Source organism: Dioscorea cayenensis, chromosome 8 (assembly GCF_009730915.1).
Source record: "Dioscorea cayenensis subsp. rotundata cultivar TDr96_F1 chromosome 8, TDr96_F1_v2_PseudoChromosome.rev07_lg8_w22 25.fasta, whole genome shotgun sequence".
In the NCBI taxonomy this organism is placed as follows: domain Eukaryota; kingdom Viridiplantae; phylum Streptophyta; class Magnoliopsida; order Dioscoreales; family Dioscoreaceae; genus Dioscorea; species Dioscorea cayenensis.
In genome coordinates, this window is record NC_052478.1 from 18,595,882 (window position 1) to 18,620,249 (window position 24,368).

Genomic DNA, 24,368 nt, shown 5'->3' on the forward strand with positions numbered 1-24,368 from the left:
ATCTGTCATTCGGGTTTCCAAACCTGAAATTCTGTTTTCCACTTGAAGGGCTTGTTGTTGTTGTTGGAACCCCGATGACCCCATGGTTTTCTGTGGTCCTTGATTACTCCATGAAAAGTTGGAATGATTCTTCCAACCTGAATTGTAGGTGTTGCTGTATGGATTCCCTTGAGGTCTCATTCCATTACCTACAAAGTCAACATTCTCAACTGAAGAAACATCACCTACGACGATTGGGCAATCGGAAGGAGCATGTCCTCCACCACAACCGGTACAATTTGTCACAGCCGCAACTCTATTCGAAGCTATAAGATCTAGCTTCTTACTCAAACTCTCCACTTGGACCGCTAATGAAGTTACCGCATCAATTTCATGGAGTCCGGCCACCTTTTTCTTTTCCCTAGCGTTCCACTGGTAGCTATTTAACCCCATTTCCTCAATCAATTGACGTGCCTCGTCGGGGGTCTTGCTACCTAAGGTACCTCCTGCCGCCGTATCCAAGAGTTGCCTTGTACTCGGGTTCAAACTATTGTAGAAGGTTTGAACAATCATCCACTCCGGGAATCCGTGTTGCGGACACTTGCGCAGGAGTTCCTTGAAACTTTCCCATGTCTCAAATAGAGACTCCAATTCCAACTACATAAAGGATGAGATCTCATTCCTAAGCTTTGCTGATTTTCCAGGAGGGAAATAACAGGCTAGAAAAGCTTCTACCATCTCCTCCCATGTAGTGATTGATGCCCTAGGTAATGAGTGTAGCCACTGCTTTGCTTTCCCCTTTAAGGAAAATGGGAAGGCTCTCAATTTGATGGCATCATCCATCACACCATTTATCTTCAGCATGTCACACACCTCGAGGAAGCTCTCTATGTGACTGTTTGGGTCCTCATCGGCCAAACCGTTGAATTGTGTGGACTGCTGCAGCATATGGATGAATGCCGGCTTTAGCTCGAAATTCTGAGCCGTGATTGGGGGACGCACAATACTCGATTGTGTCCCCAACACTGAAGGTCTGGCATAATCGGATAGTGTCCGTTGTTGCTCATTTTGTTCTGCCATGTTGTCAGATCCTTCTACTTCCAAATTAGCTGGATTAGGCTATTCTTGTACAGGTTCTTTCCCTTTCCTTCAAAGTGTAAGTTCAAGCTGCACCAAAAGTAAAGAAAAAGAAAATCAGAATGATGATAGAATAAGAAGATATGAAATAGAATGTGTAGTGAAATAGCTAAGAAAACAAAGTGCAAAGTACCTCTAAACGCCTAACTCCCCGATAACGGCGCCAAAAACTTGACAAGTACCCCTTGCTTATATCCCGCAAGTGCACGGGTTTGTCAAAGTAATAATCCCGGGTGAGCGCGATCGAATCCACTGGGAGTAGGAAATGAAAATACTTAATTTGTTTCTTAGCTATGTGGAAGATCAATAATGATTGGTGTGAAATTGATTCAATTCTCAATAATAAAAGAAACAAGTGAGAGAGCAAGAATAAAGAAAAGGGTAAGGCAATCGATAAAGATGGGGTACTCGGATGATGCTTCACCTAGGAAAATCATTTCAAGTGCAAGAACTCTATATTATGCTTCCTAATCGATGCAATGGTGAGTCGTGGAAATCCTTACATACATAGTCCCAAATCTAAGGCCAACTATGCCTAACTTATTCATGTCCCGGAGGATAGATTAAGTAACCTCTCAACCTCGCACTCGAATAAAGTTGCAATGGGCTCTAGGGATTCCAAATGATAAATCGCTTCCTAATTATAGACCTAACCCTTTGGTCCAGGCGGAAGGTCCCTAGCCACAATTAAGCCCTAGATACTAAGATCCCCTTAACGTTTCACTCCATTGCACGCGCAACTAGGCCCCAGCAGAGGTTCGTCCCTTAGACCATTCACTCTATTATGGCCGCAAAGAACTCAAGGAACGGAGGTAGAATCTATCACGTCGGAGGGGAAAGGGGACGCTCCTGTACCTCTCGACTCACCCTCTCAACCCTCTCCAACCTAGCTTTGTCTAATGCTCATGGTGTGTCAGTCACTCACAAGGTTACCAACAAGAACTCTCAACCCTAGTGTCACTCTAGGGGAAATGTTCATACAATCAAGCATTCAAGGTTGGAACTCACAATAAACATCAATTTATTGAAAGCATAGTAAAGAAGTTCAATGAAACGAGTACATCCTAGGGTTCACAATCACCCAAGTACCCACTAGGGGTTTAGCTCTCCATGGAGCTAAGTACAATCAAAGAAATTGAATGTAAAAGCAATGAATCCATAAAGAAACCCCCTCCATGGTCGTGTCGATGGTCTTGTGGAAAGTCCTCTACTCGTCGTCCAAGGATTCCTTCGTCCGGTATAGGATACGCCTCGATCGAAGCTCCCCTACCAACCTTCTTCCTAATGGAATCACGATGTCAGAGCCGTAGAACCTCTCCAAAACCTTGGCCAATACCCCTCGAAACCCTAGCTGAAACCCTCGCGCAAGTTGGGGAAAAGATGGAGAAAAGAATACTGAAATCGGGGCTGAAATCGGCTTTAAATAAGGCTGGAATTGGCGACTGCACGGGCGTGTATGATGTCACACGCCCCTGTGGAATTTCCACACGGGCGTGGATAATTTCCACATGTCCGTGTGGATTCTCTGTTTCTCTGATTTCTCGGCCGGGCTGCTACAGTACTTGCTACATTGTTTTGATACAGTAACCTGCTACTGTACTCTGCCGGAAATACTCCCGAATTCCATACTTTCATTGGGGTAACGCAAACGGGCACACGTTTACATCGTGAATCACTTGCTTCTTCAATGATGTACACGTTGGTGGATCTCTTGTTCTTATATGCATAAATCAGAATACTCGAGTGTGACTGCCTTTGTGCCCCTCCAAATGAATGTGCTCACTTGAATACGAGGATGTTGGCACACACTCTAGCATCTCACACCTGACCTATGTCTTCGCGTTTGAACCTTAGCAAGATCTCCTCCAAAATAGGTGCATTATGATCCACATTGGCCTATTTCCTTCATACTCGGCCTCACAACCCTACCTGCATAAAAGTAACATAAAAACACACATATTAATGTAAAAACCTGAGAAAAGTAATGCTCAACATAAGGAATGAACGCTTCGCATTCATATCGCACAAGCACTTATCACTAGGGAAAATGAAAATAAAATATACCCTTTTGATCTTCTGACTGCCTACCTAGTGTTGTTGTGAAGAAAAGAGGATTTAGTTTCAAGCTAAAGAATTAGAAGGGTCTTTCTTTGAAATTGAAGTAGCTCTTAGTAGTTTAAGGCTTAGTATTCTTTGTATGTGGAGTGATTAGCATCTGCATATAGAGTTGTATTGATTGAAGTCCTTAGGCTACACCAGATCAGGGCAAATGAGATAAAAATTCACTTACACGACACAGACATATAAGTGGTGAGATAGGGTATTTTTATTATGTTTATTGATTGTAACTCAACATCTATTTATCATTGTCCATTGCTTTTGGATTCTTATACTTGCTTTAGGTAATGCATTTAGCCATTTATCAGTCTCTTTGTTTTTCACGAGTTGTTTGCTTGGGGACAAGTAACGCTTATGTGTGGGGATATTTGGTAAATGTCTAAATGTAAGTATTTTCTTATATGTATTTTATGCACTTTGCATGTATTTTGTTGAGGATTGACGCCCGTTTTGTGCTTAATTGTGTACTATTTGCTTTGTAGGGTACAAGAGAGCCATGGAGAACACGAGGATACCATTTGTCAAAAAGAAGAAGAAAACAGTCCCAATGTATTGTAGCGGAGTTACTGCAGTGAAGTTACTGTAGCAATCACTGTAGCACAGGGATTGTTTGAAGTAGCATGTCCAAAACTTCATGCGGCCCCCATACGGGCCTAATAAGTGCTTGTGTGTTAAGAATGTGAAGTATTCTTTCCTTATGATGATTATTACTTTTATCAGATTTTGGCGCTAATACATGTGTATTTGTGTTCTTCTGCACATGTAGGGTTGTGAAGCTAAGTATGAAGGAAAAAAGCCAAAGTAGATCTCGAATGCACTATTTGGTGAAACCTTGGAAGAAACAAATATGAAGACACGAGTTGGGTTCAAAGATACGTGAATGTGTGCCAACCTCCATGTATTCAAGCAATTACAATAATTTGGAGGGGCACGAAGATAGTCATGTTTGTGTATCCCAACTTGTGCAATGATAGAAAGATCTTCACCAATGAACCGTTTATTGAAGAAGCGACACGATCCACGGCATAAACGTGTGCCCGTTTATGTTGCCTCTATGAAAAGTGGATTTGGGAGTGTGTTTGGTAGGTACTATAGAAGGTTATTGCAGCAAATTAATGTAGAAAATTACTGTAGCAGTTAGTGTTCATAGTCGGCCGAAAAATCAGAATTCTAGAGAATCCACACGGGCGTGTGGAAATTTCACAGGGGCGTGTGGAACATCTACAGGCCCCTGTGGATGCCTGATTCCAACCTTATTTAAGTCGCGATTCAGCCAAATTTTGGGGATCATCTTTCATCCTTTCTCCTATCTTTTCTTCAATTTTGAGAGGCCTGCGGCTAGGGTTTAGAGAGGCTTTAGAAAGGCTTTTGGAGTGGTTCTACGGCTTTAAAACTGCGTTTCTCTTGGATGATAGTTATTGGGGGAGCTTTCGTCGACACCGATCCGGTGAGGTGTGCCCTAGGCTTGACAAGGTGGCCTTTGAAGAGGACGAGGCTACTCCACAAGACCATCAACAAGAAAACCAAGGGGGTTTTCCTATGGATTACATGTTTTACTTTTGATTTCATTATTGATTGTATCTTGCTCCATGGAGAGCTAAACCCCCTAGTGAGTACTTGGAGTTGTAAACCCTAGGATGTTATTGTTTCATTGACCTTTTATTATGCTTTCCTTAATTGATGTCTTTAATTGAGTTCCAATTTTGAATTCTTGTTGAATGATTTCTCCAATAGAGTGACACTAGGGTTGAGAGTCAATCTTGGTAGCCTTTGTGGATGAGTGACACACCATGAGGCTAGACAATGCTAGATTGGAGAAGGCCGAGAGGGTGAGTCGAGAGGTAGCGGAGCGTCCCCTTTCCCCTCTGATTTGATTTATCCTACCTTGATTTCCTAGAGTTCTTTGAAGTCACAATAGAGTAAAGTGCTAAAGGATGAACTCCTTTGGGGCTTAGTTGTGCGAATGACAGAGTGAAGCGTTGAAGTGAACTTTAGTATCTGGGGCTTAATTGTGACTAGGGATCTTTCACCTGGACCAAAGGGTTAGATCTACACATAGGAATAAGGTTTATAACTTGCAATCCCTAGAACTCCATGCAACTTTGCACAGTGTGAGATGTTGAGACTGAGCGATTTCTCCACCAGGACATAGTGTAGAGTTAGTCACGGTTGACCTTAGGTTTGGGATCGTGTATTTTAGGATTTCCATGACTCATTAAGCATCAGTTAGGAGACATAATAGTTGGTCTTACACTTGAAGCAATAATCCTAGGGGGAGTAATGTCTGAGTACTCCACTTTTTATCGATTGCCTTTCCTCTCACTTATTTGTGCCTCTCTTTCTTAGTTCTTTTATTTTGTCTACGTTACATCTTATCAACACAATCATTGATTTGTCTTCTCTTGGTTAAGTAGCAATCTTGGTGTTTCTATTCCCTATTCCCTATGGATACGATACTCACTCACATAGGATTTATTACTTCGACAAACCCGTGCACTTGAGGGTCACACGCAAGGGGTGTGTCAGGGCCGTATGAAGGCCATATGTAGCCTGTATGCACTCCCGTATGAAGTGAAAATTGGGGTTTTGAGTGCTATACAGCCCCTATATGGTCCCCATATGGCCCGTCTTGTTTGGAGGGTATAAATAAAGATTTCTAGGGCGAAATTCGGGGACTTTTGGAGACCACATTTTTGGAGACTTCTTGGGAGACCTTGAGCGATCTTGGGAAGAAGAAGAAGGGCAAGGAAATGAGGAGATCATTGAAGGTTGAGTTCAAGGGCTCTCAAGGCTTGAAGACATCATCATTCAAGGGGAAGATTAATAACCATTTGAAGAAAGGAGATCCGCGGCTAGAGGAAGCGTCATTCGGCATTCCTTTAGCGGGGAAGAGTCATTCGATCGATTTTCCACCTCCTCCTTCACCATTTCATCTAGGGAGTGTCATTTTATGAGTTTGATTTGTGTTTTGTTTAATTTTATTGCTTGTTTAGGTATGATGACACACTAGACCCCCAAGGCCACCGGATGCTGGTGAACCTTGGGGGGTTTATCATGTATTTTGGATGATTACTTGTTAATTTAATGCTTAGGTTGATTTGAGATTTAATCCATTTGTTTAATGCTAGGAGCTATTCTATGGTGAAATCCGTGGTTCTTTTGTGAGTTATACATGTAGATGTGACCTACTCGCATCTATAAGATCGTGAATAGATTGAAAGGGGATACTTGTATCAACATGCCGAGAAATTGGGTGTTGGTGGCCCTCTGTGTTTTATGGGTGAACTTAGGATGAGTTTATCCCTAGTTTGGGATTTCCTTATACTCAATCCAATCATAGGAATGTAGATTTGGAAGAAATTCCTATCAACATTCGTATGGGATTAGCATTCAATCACGAGAAATTAAAGTTGTTCTAATCTAGTAATCCCTTGGTCCAAATCACCCTTACATCTTTTGTTCTTCATCCATGTATCATGATGACCCCTCAAGGGGATGCACATCCCTAGGCCTCTTTGCATTTCATTGTTATTCTTGCTTGCTCATTGCTCGTCCTCTCTAATTTGTTGGTAATCTTGTATTTATTTTTAATTGCATCTAGTAGAGTGAATTCCTTTACTTAAGATGTTAGGCTAGATAATAGGTTGAGAAGGAGTAATAGGAGATTCTTAGCCCTGTGGAATACGATCCTCGTGTCTTCACACGAGGTATTACTTGGTGACCCTGACAAAACGCCTCTTACGTATATCCCGCAAGTGCATGGGTTTGTTGAAGTAATAAATGCCAGATGAGTGGGTATCGTATCCACAGGGAGTAGGGAATAAAAACACTTAAATTGTTTCTTAACTAATCATAAAGTGAATAATAGTTGTGTGACAAGATATAACGTAACAAAAATAAAAGAGACAAGAAAGAGAGCACACGTATAGGGGAGGTAAGGCAATCGATAAAAATGGGGTACCCGGATATTGTTCCACCTAGGACAATCATTTCAAGTGCAAAACCCTCTATTATGCTTTCGAACTAATGCATTAAAGAGTCGTGGTGATCCTTCAATACGTGGTCCTAAATCTAAGGTCAACCATGACTAACTCTATACATGTCCCGGAGGAGAAATTGAACAATCTCTCAACCTCGCACTCGCATAAAATCGCAATGAATTCTAGGGATTCCAAGTGATAAATCCTCTTCCTAAATGTAGACCTAACCCTTTATTCCAAGTGGAAGGTCCCTAGTCACAATTAAGACCCAGGTGCTAAAATCACTTCAACGCTTCACTCCGTTGTCTCCACAACTAAGCCCCAGCGGAAGGTCATCCCTTAGCCCATTCACTCTACTATGACCGCAAAGAACTCGAGGAAATGGAGGTAGGATAAATCACATCGGAGGGGAAAAAGGACGCTCTACCATCTCTCGACTCACCCTCTCAACCCTCTCCAATCTAGCTTTGTCTAACTCTCGTGGTGTGTCACTCACTCACAATGGTTACTAGTAAGAATCCTCAACCCTAGTGTCACTCTAAGGGAGTATTCACACAATCAAGCATTCAAGGTTGGAACTCAATTAGAACATCAATTAATAAAAACAAAATGAAAGGTCTAATGAAACAAATACATCCTAGGGTTCACAAATCCAAGTACCCACTAGGGGGTTTAGCTCTCCATGGAGCTAGTTACAATCAATGAAATCAAATGTAAAAATAAATAATCCATAGAAAATTCCCTCGATAGTCATGACGATGGTCTTGTGTAGAAGCCTCTACTCATCTAAAGGTCCCTTTGTCCGGCCCAGGATACACCTCGACAAATCGGTGCCGATGAAAGCTCTTCCACTAACCTTCTTCCAAATGGAGCGTGATGCCAAAGCCATAGAACCTTAATATTGGAAGTATTGGAAAAAGGAAATATTGTAAGTACTTGGACTTAGGTTCATCAAAGCATACAAAGATAGCATTCTGCAAGTAAGGGAAGTTTCAACATTAAGTACAAAAAATCAATGCTCTAGCTAAAAACCTTAATAAAAAAGGATACAAACCCAAAATCATGTAAGTGTCTGTAAAGTCGCTCAAGTCAACCCAAGGTATACTCCTCAAAGTTCTAAGTAAAAGGGATTTATTTATCTACAAAAAGTAATGAAAATTTGAATAGATGGCAGTAGCATCACGCATCCTCTAAGGTAGCCCTTTCCAAAGCGGCCGCTAAGGTGGCTTTCACACTTTTGAGGTGGTAGCTCTTTCTACCAGGGTGGTAGCTTTCACTTATCCCATGAGATAGCTCTTTCTCTTATTAGGGCATAACTAATATATGACTTATGAGAGTAGCTTCATACTTCATAGGTGGTAGCTATTTCCACCCAACAAGCACAACTAAACAATGAATATTTTTTTTTGTAATTAACAAAAGAAACAACTATAACTAGTCTCTTTAACATCAAACTTGAGTTTCCAAAAGAGTTAAAAGAGTGAGTAGTGCAACAAGTGTGAATCGGGCAAAAATTCCTAATAATTCAAGTAAAAACTAGAGCATGAGAACATTCAATGTTAAAAACTCTCCTAAACTCAAGAATACAATCATTGCAACTAAGGTGAACCGCCATTGGCTATGTGAGCATGTATAAAAATCAAACTAATATAAAAGATATGTGCACTATGAAATTCCCCCCGCCCCCCTTAAGTTGTTCATTATCCCCAATGTACCATGCAAGCACAATAGAAAATAAAGCAATCAAGTACAAACGTGAGAGTAGCAATTGAAACAATACTCCCTTGACTCTGAGTGTTGCGTTTGATGGAGATAAATCCTTGGGAGTAAAGTTCCAACGGGTTGTGAAGCACACACGACCCACTTTGGCCGTGTCCATGACTAGTTCTCAATTCCCATACTGACATGACCATCTGCATGCATACACGAGGTGGTTTAGAAAAGCTTAATAAAAACAAAAATTGTCAATTCCCATACTGACAAGACTACTTTTACTCCCCATTGTACCTCCTCTAGCGATATCTAACAATTGCTTTGTACTCGGATTCAACCCATTATAGAAAGTATGAATAATCATCCATTCGGGAAATTCGTGTTGTGGACACCTCCACAAACGATCCTTAAAGCACTCCCATATCTCAAACAATAACTCTAACTCCATCTGCACAAACGATGATATCTCATTGTGAAGCTTAGATGACTTCCCCGGAGGAAAGTATTTAGCAAGAAAAGCTTCGACCATCTGATTCCAAGTCATGATGGAGGCCTTGGGCAAAGAATGTAGCCACTGCTTGGCTCTTCCCTTGAGAGAGAATGGGAAAGCCCTCAATCTAATAGCATCATCTAATGCACCATTAATCTTCAGCATATCACAAACTTCCAAGAAGTTCTCTATATGGTTGTTTGGATCCTCATTGGCCAAACCATTAAACTGCGCTGATTACTGAATCATTTGGATGAATGCTGGCTTCAGCCCGAAGTTCAGAGCTGTAATCGGGGGTCACACAATACTCGATTGTGTGCCCAAAACTGAGGGTCTAGCATAATCCAAAAGTGTCCTCAGTTGCTCATTCTGTTCTGCCATATTATCTGACCCTTCAACTTTTATTTCAGCTTGATTTAATAGTTCTTGCACATGTTCTTTTCCCCTCTTTCTGAGTGTACGTTCAAGTTTAGGATCTCCTTCAATCAATATCGAAGGGTTCCCTCGGGTCATAACCTGGAGCTGCACCTAAAGAAAGAAATCAAAGCAGAACGATGATAGAAAAAAAAGATGTGAAATAGAATGAATGAATGAATAGCTAAGAAAACAAAGTGCAAAGTATCTCTAAACACCTACTCCCCGGCAACAGTGCCAAAAACTTGACAAAATGCAACTTGCGTATGTCCCGTAAGTGCACAGGTTTGTCAAAATAATAAATCCCAGATGAGTGGGGATCGTATCCACAGGGAGTAGGGAATAAAAACACTTAAATTGTTTCTTAACTAAGCGTAAAGTGAATAATATTTGCGTGATAAGATATAACGTAACAAAAGTAAAAGAGACAAGAAAGAGAGCACACGTAAAGGAGAGGTAAAGCAATCGATAAAATGGGTACCCGGATATTGTTCTGCCTAGGACAATCATTTCAAGTGAAAAATCCTCTATTATGCTTTCTAACTAATGCATTAAAGAGTCGTGGAGATCCTTCAATACGTGGTCCCAAATCTAAGGTCAACCATGCCTACATTCTGTACATGTCCCGGTAGAGAAATTGAACAATCTCTCAACCACGCACTCGCATAGAATCACAATGAGTTTTAGGGATTCCAAGTGATAAATCCTTTTCCTAAATGTAGACCTAATCCTTTGGTCCAGGTGGAAGGTCCCTAGTCACAATTATGCCCAGGTGCTAAAATCACTTCAACACTTCACTCTGTTGCCTCCGTAACTAAGCCCCAGCGGAAGGTCATCCCTTAGCCCATTCACTCTACTGTGACTGCAAAGAACTTGAGGAAATGGAGGTAGGATAAATCACATCGGAGGGGAAAAGGGACGCTCCACTACCTCTCGACTCACTCTCTCAACTCTCTCCAATCTAGCTTTGTCTAACTCTCGTGGTGTGTCACTCACTCACAAGGGTTACCAATAAGAATCCTCAACCCTAGTGTCACTCTAAGGGAGTATTCACACAATCAAGCTTTCAAGATTGGAACTCAATTAGAACATCAATTAATGAAAGTATAATGAAAGGTTTAATGAAACAAATACATCCTAGGGTTCACAAATCCAAGTACCCACTAGGGGGTTTAGCTCTCCATGGAGCTAGTTACAATTAATGAAGTCGAATGTAATAATAATTAATCCATAGAAAACCCTCTTGATAGTAATGACGATGGTCTTGTGGAGAAGCCTCTCCTATTAGGATACACCTCGCTGGATCGGTGCCGACGAAAGCTATCCCACTAACCTTCTTACCAATGGAGTGCGATGTCAGAGCCATAGAACCTCTCCCAATCCCTAGCTAATACCTCTCTAAATCGTAGCCGACGCCCCCTCTCAAGTTTGGGAAAAGATGGAGAAAAGAATGTTGAAATCGGGGCTGAAATCGGCCTTAAATAGGGCTGGAATCGGGAATCCACACACCCCTGTGGATTCACCACATGGCCCGTGTAATTTCCACACAAGCGTGGATAATTTCCACTCACCCATGTGGATTCTCTGGAATTCACTTTTCTTGGCCGGTTGTGAACAGTACCTACTACAATGAATTGCTATAGTATTTGCTATAGTGCCCTGCTACGTCGCAGGTCACTTTGCTTCTTCAACAACGGCTTCATCATTGAAGATCTTGCTATTAATGCACAAGACGGAATACTCAAATGTGACTGCCTTTGTGCCCCTCCAAATAATTATCTTAACTTGAATACATGGAGGTTGGTACACATTCTCGCATCTTGAGCCCGACTTATGTCTTCGCGTTTGATCCTTGTCAAGATTTCCACCAAATGGTGCGTTCATGATCTACATTGGCTTCTTTCTCTAACAATCGGCTTCACACCCTATATGCATGGAGGTAACATAAATGCACACATATTAGCGCTAAAACATGATAAAAATAATGCTCATCATAAGGAAAGAACACTTCGCATTCCTATCACACAAGCACTTTTCAGACCCCGTACACTTGTAGGGATTCAATCACTTATAGGAGAATGCCTTTTGGATTATGTAATACGCCAACAACATTTCAAAGATGCATGATGTCGATCTTTGATGAGTTCATTGAGGACATTATGGAAGTCTTTATGGATGATTTCTTATTTTTTGGGAATTCTTTTGAGGGATGTTTGCATAATTTAGAACAGGTCCTTTCAAGATGTGAAGAAACAAATTTGGTGCTCAATTCGGAAAAGTGTCATTTTATGGTGAGAGAAGGAATATTCCTAGAACAGAAAATTTCTTGTGATTGGATAGAGATCGACAAGGCAAAACTTGAAACAATAGAAAATCATCCCCCTATAGTCTCCACAAAAGACATTTGAAGTTTCCTTGGTGACATTGGTTTTTACAGACAGGTTATGAAGGATTTTTCAAAAATTTCTAAACCAATGACAAAATTATTAGAGAAAAACACGGCCTTCAACTTTAATCAGGAATGCCTCAAAGCTTTTCACTTATTGAAGGAAAGGTTAATCCAGGCTACCATCATGGAAGCACCCGACTATAATTGCCCCTTTGAACTCATGTGCAAGAAAGATGATAAATTCAGCTCAAGGAAATTATACTACCACAGAAAAAGAGTTATTAGAAATTGTCTACTCTTTCAACAAGTTCTGATCTTATTTAGTGCTATCTAAGGTCGTGGTGTACATTGACCATACATCACTCAGATATCTTCTGATGTAAACAGATGCCTAACCCCACTTAATCAGGTGGATTATTCTTCTACAAGAATTTGACTTAGAAATTTGAGATAAGCAGGGCTTAGAAAATGTGGTGGCAAACCACTTGTCACGCCTTGATTTCATTGAATGAGGGAGAAATGATAGTCGGGAAATTGAAGATGCTTTTCCTGAGAAGCGTCTTTACTTAGTTAAAAAAAATCATCTCAAAATTATGACAGCCCTTGGTGTGCCGACTTTGCCAACTATATTGTGGGAAAAATTATTCCTGCTCAGTTTTCCTATAAATAGCGAAAGAAATTTTTGTCCGATGTAAAGCAGTATGTTTGGGAAGATCCTTTCTTGTACAAACTTTGTGTTGACTTAGTAGTGCGGTGTTGTGTATCACATTCTGAATGATGGGAAATTCTAAAACATTGTTACTCAAGAATAATAGGGGATCATTTCAGTGCGAATCACATAGCTGAGAAGGTTCTAGAAGCTGGTTTCTTTTGGCCAACATTATTCATGGATGACAGAAAATTTGTAAACACTTGTTACCAATGTTAGAGGAGCGGGAACTTGTCCAAGCTTGACGAAATGAAATAGACTCCTATTCAACAGATGAGGTGTTCGTTGGGGCATTGACTTCAGGGGACCATTTCCTAGTTCAAATGGAAACAAATTTGTGCTAGTAGCAGTGGACTACATTTCCATGTGGGTTGAAGTGAAGGACTTCCCACAAATGATGCAAAAGTGGTGGTAAAGTTCTAAAAATACTTTTCTCAAGATTTGACACCCCAAGAGCAATTATCAGTGATTGGGGAACGCATTTTGCAACTCTCAGTTTGAAAAGATGATGAAGAAATATGCTGTGAACCATCGCATTGCCACATCTTATCATCCCGAACCTAGTAGTCAAGTTGAAGTCACGAATTGAGAATTAAAATGGATTCTAGAAAAGACAGTGCATCATAATAGACGTGATTGGTCCAAATGGTTGGATGATGCTCTTTGGGCTTATAGAACAACTTCTAAAACATCCATAGGGCTTACCCCTTATCGGCTATTTTATGAAAAGGCATGTCACCTACCTGTTGAGTTAGAGCATCAGGTATATTGGGCTATCAAATCATTAAACTTCGATGTAGGATATGTTCAACGGAAGCAGAAATTTCAATTAAATAAGATAAAGGAGCATCGGCAAAATGCATATGAGAATGCGGTGTTATACAAGGCAAAAATGAAAAGACTCCATGACAGTTATATCAAGAAAGATAAACAGTTTCAAGTCGAAGAACAAGTCCTACTTTTCAATTCAAGATTAGAACTCTTTCATGGAAAACTCAAATCCCTTTGGTTAGGACCATGCACAATTACTCAGACATTTTCTTATTGTGCAATTGAAGTTTATCATCCTACTAAGGGAATATTCAAAGTGAATGGGCATCATTTGAAATCTTTTGCACTAAGGGAAGAGCCTAGCCCATTTACTGCATATATAGCAATCTTACTTCATGAACGTTTTTGATAAGAGGAATAGATATGTCAAGTTAGTAATGTTAAACAAGCGCTCCTTGGGAGGCATCCAACATTTTGTATTTTTAGTTTGGTCATTTTGTGTTGTTTTCTTTGTTTTAGTTGTTTGTTAATTTAATGGCTGTGCGTGTTCTGCAAAGTTTGATTCTCTCTGTTTGGATTTGGTGTTTCTTCGGTTAGTGTTTCTATTGTTAGCAAATTCTCGAGAGCATTGTGTTTTATTAAGGAAATAGAGAAGGAATAACAGCTGATAAGTGCTTGAGTAGACATATATTTATATATGTTTTACATGCATTAAGCATCATTTTTACCATGGTTTATGTCTCATATTGTGTATTTGGTGTTCTTTTGTGCAATTAGGTTGTAAATGCCTTGAAGAGTAAAAAGGAAGCAAAGATAGGCTATAAAGACACAATGTTGGGAGTTCTTGTTCAATTTAAAGACCAAGACACGAGAGGAGTTCATGAACATGGAGATATGTGCCAACTTCAAAGGAGATTCAAGCCAATTTACTAGATCGAAGGACACAAAGGTAGTCACATCTTTATGTTCCTTCTCTTTGTGAAGATTACAAGATCTCTCGAAGACGCGTCGAGGAAGAAAAGTCTTATAGCCTACCGCATGATCGTGTACCTAACTATGTGGCCTCAAGAGGAGAATGGTTGGACCGTGTGTGTGAAAAGTAATGTAGCCAAATGGTGCAACAATTTTACTGTAGCAGTACTGCAGCAAAATTACTGTTCATGCGTTAGAGTGAAAATTTCTGCAGCCCACGCAGGTGCGTGGAAAATCCACATGGGCCGTGGGCACATGATAGACGCGGTTTAGGCTTATAAATAGCCCTCTTGCCCTATTCTTTGACTTCTTTTGTGCGGCTCTTGAGGGATGAAATGGGTAGGGTTTGGAGAGGAGGTCTTTCTGATTTGGAGGGTGTTCTTCACAAACTTTGATAGTTTCTTTTGCCATCATAGTACTTGGGAAGCCACCGGTGACCTAGTTTTGGAGAGGAATCCTTCAAGACATTGAACTACCCATCAAGGCCAATCATCAAGAATTCAAGAGGGTTTTCTCTATGGCTTTTGTTGCTTTTCATTGTTTTAATTATTGTTTTGTAACTTGCCCCATGGAGGGCTAAACCATTGTAGGTACTTGGGCATGTGAACCTTAAGATCTATTCTTTTATATTGAGTTGCTTTATGTTCCTAGTTAATCCGAGTTGATTTGAGTTTTAATCTTATGATTTCATTGCTTGCATGTGTTATTGATCTTTGTGATTAATCTACATTGCATGATTTGTTACTTTGATGAGAGAGGTTTCCATTAGAGTTAGAACTTCAAGGTTAAAGAGGGTTGAGAGGGTGAGTCATGAGATAGTGGAGCGTCCCCTTTACATTCCGATTGAGTGTTTCTTATCTCCGTATTCCCTAGACTCCATGCAACCATATTTGGTGTGAGGCATGAGATTGAGAGATTTCTCCGCTGGGACCTTGTAGGGGGTTAGGGATCCTTTGCCGGGAATTATGGTTGAATCTATCTTTAGGAATCGATTTCACTCTTAGGTATCCATAGAGCTTATTGCTGTCATATGGGGTGTGAGGTGTTGAGATTAAGCGATTTCTCCACCAAGACCTTGTAGGGGACTAGTACTGGTTGTTTGGAGACAAGGACTGATTGTTCTTGGATTACCTTGACTCATTAGACTCAGTTTAGAAGCATTTAGCAAGTCTTGAACTTCATGTTAGATCCTAGGGGGAGCATTGCCAGTGTACCTCATCTTTATTGATTGAGATCTCCTTCCATTTTACCCTTGCATATTCGTCTCCGGTATTCATTTCTTCACACATTAGATCACCATATCTTTCCATTTATCTTTAGGCTAGAAAGTAGAGAAAAAGTTAGTACTAGTAGCCTTGTTCCCTATGGATTTGACTACCCGACTCACCGGGTATTTTATTACTTCAACACTCGTGCACTTGCGGTTCACACACGCATATTCGGTCGTGTTAACAGCTAGGATGTTTTAGGCTCAGTACGGGCAAAGCACCACCGTGCTTAAGCCTTGATTTTCTATGATTTTCTTGACTTTCATGACCATGCTTCATTTTCTGAAGTTTGGGTGATTTTCCCTAGGAGAAGTATAGCCAGGGAACACGGGGGAAGCATGACTGTATCTCCCCCCATCCAGTTTTTCTCTACTCTGAGCATGGGCCGAGGACTCCCATGCTTTAGAGGTGCCTGGGAGCAACCTTTCTTTTTTTTTATCCTTCTTTTAAACTTGAGTGTCACTGTGCTTATTTTTCACTTTCTGTTCTTGATTCTTGTCTCCACTCCTTGGTTGTTGGGTTTCCTCGAGGGTTTTACTGCTTTCGCGCCATCATTTTGCTAATTCTCTCATCCCTTGTTTCATTTCTTTTCCCTTAACCCTAGTAAGCTGATAAGTGCTTGTGTATTAGTAATACGAAGTATTCTTTCCTTACGATGAACATTTTTTTTCTCAGATTTTGTGGCTAATACATGTGTTTTTGTGTTCTTTTGTGCATGTAGGGTTGTGGAGCCAAATGTAGAAGAAAGAAGCCAAAGTAGAGTGCGAATGCATTTTTGTTGATGGAATCTTGAAGTGAACAGATGAGAAGACACAAGTTGTGCTCAAAGACATATGAGTGTGTGCCAACCTCTATTATGCTCAATGGAATATGTAGATTGGAGTGGCACAAAGCCAGTCACACTCATGTGTTCTGACTTGTGCAAGGCTAGAAAGATCTTCATCAATGTTATCCCTTATTAAAGAAGTGATGCAATCTACGGCATAGACGTGTGCCCGTTTATGTTGCCTCGATGCAAAGTATGGATTCGGGAGTGTTTTTGGCTGAGAATTGTGGTAGGTTATTGCAGCAAATCACTGCAGCAATTTACTGTAGTAGTTACTATTCATAGGCCGCTGAAAAACCGAGTTCTGCAGATTCACACAGCCATGTGGAAATTTAACACGGCCGTGTGGATTCCCGATCCCAGCCCCATACAAAGCCACGATTCAACCCAATTTCAAAATTCTCTTTTCCATCTTTTCTCCATTTTTCCCCAACTTTAGAGAGGCCTGAGGCTAGGGTTTAGAGGGGCTTTGGAAAGGTTTTTGGAGTGGTTCTACAGCCATCGACGCCGTGTTCCTTTGGAAGAGAGTTATTGGGGGAGCTTTCATCGGTACCGATCTGGCGAGGTATGCCCTAGGCTTGACAAGGGAACTTTTGAAGAGGATGAGGCTACTCTACAAGACCATCGACACGAATACTGAGGGGGTTTTACTTATGGATTGCATGTTTTTACTTTCGATTTCATTATTGATTGTGTCTTCTTCCATGGAGAGCTAAACCCCTAGTGGTTACTTGGACTTGTAAACCCTAGGATATTATTGTTTCATTGACCTTCTATTATGGTTTCCTTAATTGATGTTTTTGATTGAGTTCCAATCTTTATTGCTTATTGAATGATTTCTTCCTTAGAGTGACACTAGGGTTGAGAGTCTACATTTGTAGTCCTTGTGAGTGAGTGACACACCATAAGGGTTATACAAAGCAAGATTGGAGAGGGTCGAGAGGATGAGTCGAGAGGTAGTGGAGCGTCCCCTTTTCCCTTCGTTGTGACTAATCCTCTCTCCATGTTCCAAGAGTTCTTTGCTGTCATAATAGAGTTAAGTGCTAAGAGAGAAACTCCACTGGGGCTTAGTTGCGGTAGCAACAGAGTGAAGCGTTGAAGTAATCCTTAGTGCTGGGGCTTAATTGTGATTAGGGGTCTTTCGCCTGGACCAAAGGGTTAGACCTATATTAGGGAATAGGGTTTATCACTTAGAATCCCTAGAGCTTCTTGCAACTTTTCACAGTGTGAGGTATTGAGACTGATTGATTTCTCATCCGGGGTATAGTGTAGAGTTAGTCATGGTTGACCTTAGGTTTAGGACCGTGTATTTTAGGATTTCAATGACTCGTTAAACATTAGTTAGGAGACATAATAGTTGGTCTTGCACTTGAAGCAATAATCCTAAGGGAAACAATGTCCGAGTGCCCCACTTTCTATCGATTGGCTTTCCTCTCACATTATTGCGCTTCTCTTTCTTATTTTCTTTAGTTCTTTTCATATTAATTTTGTTTACACCACTATTGATTCATCTTCACTTTAGTTAAATAGCAATCTTTGTTTTTCTGATCACTTTTCCCTGTGGATTCGACTACCCACTCACCGGGGTATTATTACTTTGACAAACCTGTGCACTTGCAGGTCACACGCAAGGGGTGTGTCATAAGCCTTTAACCCTTGCCTTTCCTGTGGATTTCATTTTCAAGATCTTGTTTCTTCTTACTAAGTTGGCCTTGCTCTTTTGATTGGTTATCTTGTTGAGTTTCAATGTTGATTTTTTTTTAAATTGGCAAACTATGTAAGCCTCTAGGACTTTCAGGGAAGATAACCTTCCTTGAAACACAATCGTGCTTATCTCCAAGCATATGTTTCCTCCTAACTTCTAAAAATAAAGCTAACTTGAGTCATTTTCTCTTGTAAATAATGTTGAGGAGATGAATGTTCATGGAACCAACTCCAAATGTATGTATAGCTAGTGGAAATATCCAACAAAGATTTGAATCAGCTATTCAACAAGAGCGATATGCTTGACTCTCTAAACACCGATTTGGGAAACTACGAATAATTGATTGGGATGCTTTGCATGTTTTCTGTTTGGTTGATGATGTGGAGCAACTTTTAAATGTCGGAGGCTGGCAAAATGTTCTCACTATTAATGAGCCGGCTTACCATGAATTAACTTTGGAGGTCCTCACTATGTTAGATAGATATCGGGGCATGATGTTTGGGACGAGCCTAATGCAGTCAACTTTTGACTCCAAGGACTTGAATACTACTTGATTTTCATAGATTTCACTCTTCTCATGGGGTTTTATAATCAAGCGTACATCACCACTGATACCTACCGACATTTCCATTCTTATCCACCCCATGGAGAACCAAAGAATTATTATTGGTAGAGATTAAGCACCGGCAGTTCTTGCCTTACGCCTAGCATTTCCAAGGCATCATTCCTCAAGTCACCTACACTCAGATTCATTCATGCCTAACTCAGTGGATCAATTACTGGTAGAAGTGATAGTAGCGGAGTTATTAATTGACACGAATTCAACTACCTTCTGAGTATGGCTAATAATGTTTCCTATCACATGAAATTTGTTGTTGCTACATCATTTCATCATCAGACTACTGATTCCAGAGCAAGAACTATTTTTATCGACCCCTACATTACTCAACTCATTAAGGGAATTAGTCTTTTAGGTTGTGTGGATCGAATGACTATTGTGGGTGGATATAACCCTAACACCTTCTGTAGTCTGTAAAAGTTGGGCATACCCATTCCAATAATTCCAAATGAGGATCGAACATCCACACAATCACACTCACCATCATCTATATATGCTGAGTGTCTTTCAAAAGACGATTCCTTGTTTACTCAAGGAGCCCCCCTCATTTGGTGGCTAGGGCAGAGTTTACAGTGCATTACAAATGATTGTACTTCATCATCTCCTCTGTTGACCTTTATTTGGGACATACGGACGTCGGCACTCACAGTGATGTTCATGAAGTGGCACCTGATGCTCCAGTCAGGCGAGCTCCATTTTGATTTCGTGCAGCTATCTTTGTTTATGAAGTGGCACCTGATGCTCTAGTCAGGCGAGCTCCATTTTACTTTTCCTTATTGTATTTTGGACTTATATTTGGTTCAGTTAGCAAGGAAAGTTGACACGTCCGAATATGCGTGTATGTACCGTAAGTGCACGGGTGTCGAAGTAATAATTACCCCGATGAGTGGGTAGTCGAATCCACAGGGAACGGAAGTATTAGTATTAACCAATTCTTAGTTATCTAGTCGAAATCAATGGATATGATGAAATGAACTAATTGCAAGAGAATTAATAAACAAGCAAACGAGCAAGAAAACAAGTAAAGGAGATCTCAATCAATAAAGATGAGGTATCCGGGCAATGCTCCCCCTAGGATCTAACATGAAGCTCACGATTCACTAAATGCTTCTAAACCGAGTCTAATGAGTCGAGGTAATCCAAGAACAACCGGTTCTTGCCTCCAAGCCACCGGTTCTAGTACCCTACAAGGTCCCGGCGGAGAAATCACTCAATCTCAACACCTCACACCCCATATGACCGCAATACGCTCTAGGAACACCTAAGAGTGAAACCGATTCCTAAGGATAGATCCAACCCTAATTCCCGGCGAAGGATCTCTAACCCCCTACAAGGTCCTGGCGGAGAAATCTCTCAATCTCACGCCTTACACCAAATATGGTTGCATAGAGTTTAGGGAATACGGAGATAGGAAACAGTCAATCGGAAGGGAGAGGGGACACTCCACTATCTCATGACTCACCCTCTCAACCCTCTTTAACCTTGACGTTCTAACTCTAATGGAGACCTCTCTCACATCAAAGTAACAAATCATGCAAATCCAATCAACCTCAAGGATTAATTAAACAAGCAAGCAATGGGAATACAAGGTTAAAACTCAAATCAACTCGAATTAATAGAAACATAAAGCAAATCATTACAAAAACATAAATCCTAGGGTTCACATGCTCAAATACCTACTAAGGTTTAGCCCTCCATGGAGCAAGTTACAAAAACAATGATTATTACAATGAAAAAGCAATGAAAAGCCATGAAGTAAAACCCCCTTAAATTCGTGATGATGGCCTTGATGGGTCGCCCAACGTCTTGAAGAATCCTTCTCCGAAGCTAGGTCACCGAAGGCTCCCTCTTTGCTATGACGGAGAGAAGATCGATCAAAGTTGGTGATGGGACGCCCCCAATATCGCCAAAGACCTCCTCTAAAAACCCTAGCCGCCTTGCCTTCAAAGTGCTCGCCAAAACCCTCAAAAAAGCCTCCCAAAAAAATAGGGGCAAATGGCCTATTTAAAAGCCCAAAAATCGCGCTCGTCACGTGGCCTCACGCGCACGTGTGGATTTTCCACGGCCGCGTGGGACTTCGAAAAATTCCACAGCGGCGTGAAATTTCAGCAGGTAGCGTGGGACTCTGATACTTTTCACAAAACACAATCCAAATACTCTTCTCTTGAGGCCACATGTCCGGGCTACGTCCATGTGGTAGGCTATAAAACTTTTCTTCATCGACGTATCTTTGAGAGGTCTTGCAATCTTCACAAAGAGAAGGAACATGAAGATGTGACTGCCTTTGTGCCCTTCCAACTAGTGATTTGACTTGAATCTTCTTGGAAGTTGGCACACATCTCTACGTTTATGAACTCCTCTCGTATTTTGGTCCTTGAATTAAACAAGAACTCCCAACATTGTGTCTTTATAGCCTATCTTTGTTTCTTTTTTACTCTTCAAGGCATTCACAACCTATTTGCATAAAAGAACACCAAATACACAATATGAGACATAAACCATGGTAAAATGATGCTCAATGCATGTAAAACATATATAAAAATATGTCTTCTCAAGCAGTTATCAAAAGTCCCCTACTAAACTGACATTTTAGTTTGTTTACTTTATGCATGTACTTTTTGAATTCTAGTTTCCTCTTTGTTTATTTTGAAATTTGAGTTTCACTTGTGTACATCTTGACTTATTTCAAGGATTGTGTGATTGAATGGATGTTGGAACACATGTTGAGAGCGGCAAAATTACTCTCCATGTTTAGGAAAACTCAATGAACACTCCTTTGTTTATTGTTTTCAATTAATTGTTTATGTTTCATATTTTTAGGGTTTTCACACACAGAAGGTCATTGAAGTAGAGTGTAGCCTTTGGTTTGAGTATTCTTAATTCGTTTTCTAACCTCCGTTGGCCCCTCTAAGCTTTAGAATTTTCTATTCTCTTGAGATAAGAAGTCATGCACTCATCTATCTTTTGTTGAGACGAGTTCGATTGCTTGAGGACAAGCAACAATTTAAGCATGGGGATACATGATTAGTACATTTCATATCATGTTTTATATATATTCAATCTATACTTTTGCTCATCTTTTAGCACTTTTTTGTATATATTTGATGCTATTCTGGGTATGTTATCTTCATTGTGTAGAATTTCAAGGCTCAGAAGAAATAGGAGTGAAATTAGAGGAAAACCCAACCAAAGAATATGAATTTCTAAGTATTCAATCCAAGCATGGTTGTGCTCTTTGGCCGTGATTATTGATGTCACTAAGAAGTCTAAGTAATATGGCTATCATGGGTGTGCTCAAAGGAGGGCATGGGTGAAGCACGGTGTGCTCCTTCCTCATGATTATCACTGGATTGAAGCACTTATTTCATTCAGGGAAAGCATGGTTTGTATGATCCGTTCATAGGTATGTTCTAGCAGAGCATGATCGTGTTCTCCCTGTGGTTTTTTTTGGAGGACACTTAGCCAATTCACTACAAAGCACCAAGAAAAGCATGGCTTAAGAATGACCGTGTTTAGGCCATGTTGAGCCCGAAATGTGTTTTTTATCTCCCAAATCTAGGTTTTGAAGGGGAGCTTGGCAAGAGTTTTCCATCTCTATTGTTTCAGTTATCAATGAAGACCATAAGCAGTCTTCACCACACCATGTAAGGGGATCAAGGTTGAGTTAGGTGCACTTGAGAAGTGGAGTTGGTTCATTCATGAAGCTTTCGAGGCACGATTGAGAGATCTTTTGAAAAGGGGGAGTTATGATTTCTCTTCTTATTATACTTATTTCTTTCTCTCAGTTGTAAGAACTCATGAGGGGCTAACCATCCCAAAGTTCCCCGGGATGCTGAACTATGTTGCTTAGTATACTTTGATTTACTTGAATTAAAGGTTTATGGAGTTTTATTGTGTTTTTGTGTTAATTCATGTGTTGCATAACTTGGCATGCTTGATTTACATAGTTGCTTGTGTAAAACTTGATGTGCGTTGATTACTATAGTTGTGATTGCCTTGTGTAGTTGAAAAACTTGGCATGTTTGAGCCCGTAGTTATATTTATAAAACATGGCATATTTGAGAGCTGTAGATGTGACATTGCTTTTGGGCACCCATAATAACCTTAGAATGTACCTGATAGACACAAGAGTCAAGTCAATATAGTATAGCACATAAGGATCATCTTGGAGCATTGTTCTCTTGTTGTTGAAAACTCATACCTTGTCTACCAGTCACTTTCATCTTCTTTTCCCTTTATTTGTTTAGTTAACCCTTATTCCAACCATCTTTTGATCGAATGGAGATTAAAAGATCAGCTAGTACTAGAAGTCCAATCCCTGTTGTTCAATAACCCTACCCCTCGCGGGGTATCACTTTATTACTTGTTATGATCTGTACATTTGGAGAGAGTGCATCAATATGGTTTTAGAATTTTTGATCTCTCTTCTAGTTCTAGTCCACATCATTTAAGCATTCCTTAATAACTTGATTCATGCTCCGATCTCTCCATTCCCTCTCGTAATTCACAAATCCCCAATCATGTTGAATATTTTGATCCTGATTCCAGACTACAGACTTTAGAGTAAATCTCACATTCTCATCTCTTTAATAATTATTGATAAGTGCCTAAATGAATTCATATTCTTGTACATTCTGCATACACTTAGCATGTGATTTGATAGAGTTGATGCCCGTTTTGTGCTTAATTTTGTATTATTTGCTTTGTAGTTCATTTAGAAGCCATGGGGAACTCAAGGACACGATTTGGGTGAAGAAAGAATAAAATTGAGATCCTTGCAGCCCGTATGGCCTAGGGGTATAAAAGATGACCCCATACACTTGCGGGCGAGACATATCAATTATTGGATGAGGGATTGATAATTGCAAAAGTAACTAATTTTACACTGATTTGATAGCTCTTGCACACATGTCTAAGTCTAGATTTGAAATTCATATCTTTGTGGCTAGGTATTACATATTTTTCGAAAGTAAGTTTCAGTTTTTGTAAATTTATTTAATTATTTAAATATTAATAAAATTAGTAATTTTGCAATTTTATTTTATAATAGTCAGTTAGTGGATTCTATCAAATTTTAACTTTGGTGGTGAGTAAGAGAATAATTTTTTTGGGTTTGTGAGGATAAATTTCCAATTGTACACCATTCAAATAGGAATTAATTCTCTAAAAGATTTTTTCTTTCGTTTGTTGGTGAGTCATCCATGATCCTTTCGATAACCTATATAAGGTTCATAGAAAATACTATATACAAAACTATGCCTTATTATTTATTAGCTCG

The 24,368-nt window shown here is 40.2% G+C and overlaps 2 non-coding genes across 2 annotated transcripts; both read left to right on the top strand.

The window, feature by feature from the left end:
* The first annotated feature begins 562 nt into the window (after positions 1-562).
* LOC120268195 lies at positions 563-669 on the top strand. Its single transcript, XR_005538863.1, has one exon. It is a non-coding gene; the product is annotated as a small nucleolar RNA R71 (small nucleolar RNA).
* Positions 670-9,301: 8,632 nt separating this feature from the next.
* LOC120268150 lies at positions 9,302-9,407 on the top strand. Its single transcript, XR_005538820.1, has one exon. It is a non-coding gene; the product is annotated as a small nucleolar RNA R71 (small nucleolar RNA).
* The last annotated feature ends 14,961 nt before the right edge of the window (positions 9,408-24,368 follow it).